Consider the following 4,466-nt stretch of genomic DNA (forward strand, 5'->3'; position numbering starts at 1 on the left):
ATGGAGAGGTAGAGGGATGGAGAGGTAGAGGGATGGAGACGAAGAGGGATGGAGAGGTAGAGGGATGGAGAGGGATGGAGAGGGGATGGAGAGGTAGAGGGATGGAGAGGTAGAGGGATGGAGAGGTAGAGGGATGGAGAGGTAGAGGGATGGAGAGGTAGAGGGATGGAGAGGTAGAGGGATGGAGAGGGATGGAGAGGTAGAGGGGTAGAGGGATGGAGAGGTAGAGGGATGGAGAGGTAGAGGGGTAGAGGGATGGAGAGGGATGGAGAGGTAGAGGGGTAGAGGGATGGAGAGGTAGAGGGGTAGAGGGATGGAGAGGTAGAGGGATGGAGAGGTAGAGGGATGGAGAGGGATGGAGAGGTAGAGGGATGGAGAGGTAGAGGGATGGAGAGGTAGAGGGATGGAGAGGTAGAGGGATGGAGAGGGATGGAGACGAAGAGGGATGGAGAGGGATGGAGAGGTAGAGGGGTAGAGGGATGGAGAGGTAGAGGGATGGAGAGGTAGAGGGATGGAGAGGTAGAGGGATGGAGAGGGATGGAGAGGGATGGAGAGGGATGGAGAGGTAGAGGGATGGATAGGTAGAGGGATGGAGACGTAGAGAGGTAGAGGGATGGAGAGGGATGGAGAGGTAGAGGGATGGAGAGGGATGGAGAGGTAGAGGGATGGAGAGGTAGAGGGATGGAGAGGTAGAGGGATGGAGAGGGATGGAGAGGTAGAGGGGTAGAGAGGGATGGAGAGGTAGAGGGATGGAGAGGTAGAGGGATGGAGAGGTAGAGGGATGGAGAGGGATGGAGAGGTAGAGGGATGGAGACGTAGAGAGGTAGAGGGATGGAGAGGTAGAGGGATGGAGAGGTAGAGGGATGGAGAGGTAGAGGGATGGAGAGGGATAGAGAGGTAGAGGGATGGAGAGGGATGGAGAGGTAGAGAGGTAGAGGGATGGAGAGGTAGAGGGATGGAGAGGGATGGAGATGTAGAGAGGTAGAGGGATGGAGAGGGATGGAGATGTAGAGAGGTAGAGGGATGGAGAGGGATGGAGAGGGATGGAGAGGTAGAGGGATGGAGAGGTAGAGAGGTAGAGGGATGGAGAGGGATGGAGAGGGATGGAGAGGTAGAGGGATGGAGAGGTAGAGGGATGAGAGGGATGGAGAGGGATGGAGAGGTAGAGGGATGGGAGAGGGATGGAGGTAGAGGGATGGAGGGATGGAGAGGGATGGAGAGGTAGAGGGATGGAGAGGGATGGAGGTAGAGGGATGGAGAGGGATGGAGAGGTAGAGGGATGGAGAGGTAGAGGGATGGAGAGGGATGGAGAGGTAGAGGGATGGAGAGGTAGAGGGATGGAGAGGTAGAGGGATGGAGAGGTAGAGTGGTAGAGAGATAGAGAGGTAGAGGGGTGGAGAGGTAGAGGGATGGAGAGGTAGAGGGATGGAGAGGTAGAGGGATGGAGAGGTAGAGGGATGGAGAGGTAGAGGGGTAGAGAGATAGAGAGGTAGAGGGGTGGAGAGGTAGAGGGGTAGAGAGGTAGAGAGGAGGAGGGGTAGAGGGGTAGAGAGGTAGAGGGATGGAGTGGTAGAGGGGTACAGAGGTAGAGAGGTAGAGGGGTAGAGGGGTAGAGGGGTAGAGAGGAGGAGGGGTGGAGGGGTAGAGAGGTAGAGGGGTAGAGAGGTAGAGGGGTTAGAGAGGTAGAAAGGTAGAGAGGAGGAGGGGTAGAGAGGTAGAGAGGTAGAAAGGTAGAGAGGTAGAGGGGTAGAGAGGTAGAGGGGTGGAGGGGTAGAGAGGTAGAGGGGTAGAGAGGTAGAGAGGTAGAGGGGTAGAGAGGTAGAGAGGTAGAGGGGTAGAGAGGTAGAGAGGTAGAGAGGTAGAGAGGTAGAGGGGTAGAGAGGTAGAAAGGTAGAGAGGAGGAGGGGTAGAGAGGTAGAGGGGTGGAGGGGTAGAGAGGTAGAGAGGTAGAGAGGTAGAGAGGTGGAGAGGAGGAGGGGTAGAGAGGTAGAGAGGTAGAGGGGTAGAGAGGTAGAGGGGTAGAGAGGTAGAGGGGTAGAGAGGTAGAGGGGTGGAGGGGTAGAGAGGAGGAGGGGTAGAGAGGTAGAGAGGTAGAGAGGTAGAGGGGTAGAGAGGAGGAGGGTAGAGAGGTAGAGGGGTAGAGAGGTAGAGGGGTGGAGGGGTAGAGAGGAGGAGGGGTAGAGAGGTAGAGGGGTGGAGGGGTAGAGAGGAGGAGGGGTAGAGAGGTAGAGGGGTAGAGGGGTGGAGGGGTAGAGAGGTAGAGGGGTGGAGGGGTAGAGAGGAGGAGGGGTAGAGAGGTAGAGGGGTGGAGGGGTAGAGAGGTAGAGAGATAGAGAGGTAGAGAGGAGAGGGGTAGAGAGGTAGAGAGGTGGAGGGTAGAGGGGTAGAGGGGTGGAGGGGTAGAGAGGTAGAGGGGTAGAGAGGTAGAGGGGTGGAGGGGTAGAGAGGAGGCGGGGTAGAGAGGTAGAGGGGTAGAGGGGTAGAGAGGTAGAGAGGAGGAGGGGTAGAGAGATATAGAGGTTGAGGGGTAGAGAGGTAGAGGTAGAGGGGTAGAGGGGTAGAGAGGTAGAGAGGAGAGAGGTAGAGGGGTAGAGAGGTAGAGGGGTAGAGAGGTAGAGAGGTAGAGGGGTGGAGGGGTAGAGAGGTAGAGAGGAGGAGGGGTAGAGAGGTAGAGGGGTAGAGGGGTAGAGAGGTAGAGAGGAGGAGGGGTAGGGAGATAGAGAGGTAGAGGGGTAGAGGGTAGAGGGTAGAGGGGTAGAGGGGTAGAGGTAGAGGGGTAGAGGGGTAGAGAGGTAGAGGTAGAGGGGTAGAGGGGTAGAGAGGTAGAGAGGAGGAGAGGTAGAGGGGTAGAGAGGTAGAGGGGTAGAGAGGTAGAGAGGTAGAGGGGTGGAGGGGTAGAGAGGAGGAGGGGTAGAGAGGTAGAGGTAGAGAGGTAGAAAGGTAGAGAGGTAGAGAGGTAGAGAGGTAGAGGTAGAGGGGTAGAGGGGTGGAGGGTAGAGGGGTAGGGAGATAGAGGGGTAGAGGGGTAGAGAGCCAGAGGGGTAGAGGTTAGGGGTAGAGAGATAGAGAGGAGGAGGGGTAGAGAGATAGAGGTAGAGGTAGAGGTATAGGGGTAGAGGGTTAGAGAGCGATTTTTCTCTCTCTGTCTCACACACACACACACACACCACACACACACACACACGCACACACGCACACACACACGCACACACGCACACACACACACATACACATATTGCTTTAGTGTGTGAGAACTTACGGCTAGCTCTGTTTTCATTTCTCCTCCAAAGCTGCCTGCTGTTCTTCTTCCCACCTGAGACTTCCATTTGGATGAAAAATGAAACAGAGAAAGTCTATATTGACCACACTACCCACACAGGAGAATTCAGGGATGCATCTCAAATAGGACCCTATTCCCTATGTAGTGCACTACCTTTGACCAGAGGGTTATGGTCACTATATAGGGAATAGGGTGCCATTTGGGACGCACACCGGGTAAACAGAGACGCAAAGTAACAAACTCAGTGGGAGAGCTGATTCCACTTCCTGATATCTAGGCAGGCGGGAGCTGAAATCCTTCTATGTACATAAAAGCATGACAATACTGATTAACCCAGACTTGTAGAAGTGATATGTGGTGTTCTCATTATTGCTCAGCACAACACAGGGACCAGTGTCTAACAAGAAGCAAGCTAGATACAGCGCCTTCGGAAAGTATTCAGACCCCTTGACCTTTTTCACATTTTGTTACATTACAGCCTTATTCCAGAATGGATTAGATTGTTTTTTCCCCCTCATCAATCTACACACAATACCCCATAATGAAAAAGCAAAAACAGGTTTTCAGAAATTTTACCAAATGTATAAACAAAAAAACCCGGAAATATCACATTTACATAAGTATTCAGACCCTTTACTCAGTACTTTGTTGAAGCACCTTTGGCAGTGATTACAGCCTCGAGTCTTCTTGGGTATGATGCTACAAGCTTGGCACATCTGTATTTGGGGAGTTTCTCCCATTCTTCTCTGCAGATCCTCCCAAGCTCTGTAAGGTTGGATGGGGAGCGTCGTTGCACAGCTATTTTAGGGTTTCTCCAGAGATGTTCGATCGGGTTCAAGTCCGCGATCTGGCTGGGCCACTCAAGGACATTCAGAGACTTGTCCCGAAGCCACTCCTGCGTTGTCTTGGCTGTGTGCTTAGGGTCGTTGTCCTGTTGGAAGGTGAACCTTCGCCCCAGTCTGAGGTCCTGAGCGTCCTGGAGCAGGTTTTCATTAAGAATCTCTCTGTACTTTGCTCCGTTCATCTTTCTCTCGATCCTGACTAGTCTCCCAGTCCCTGCCGCTGAAAAACATCCCCACAGCATGATGCTGCCACCACCATGCTTCACCGTAGGGATGGTGCCAGGTTTCCTCCAGACGTGACATTTGGCATTCAGGCCAATAAGTTCAATCTTGGTTTGTGAGTC

This window comes from Coregonus lavaretus (assembly GCF_964263955.1).
Source record: "Coregonus lavaretus genome assembly, chromosome: 7".
Lineage (NCBI taxonomy): Eukaryota > Metazoa > Chordata > Actinopteri > Salmoniformes > Salmonidae > Coregonus > Coregonus lavaretus.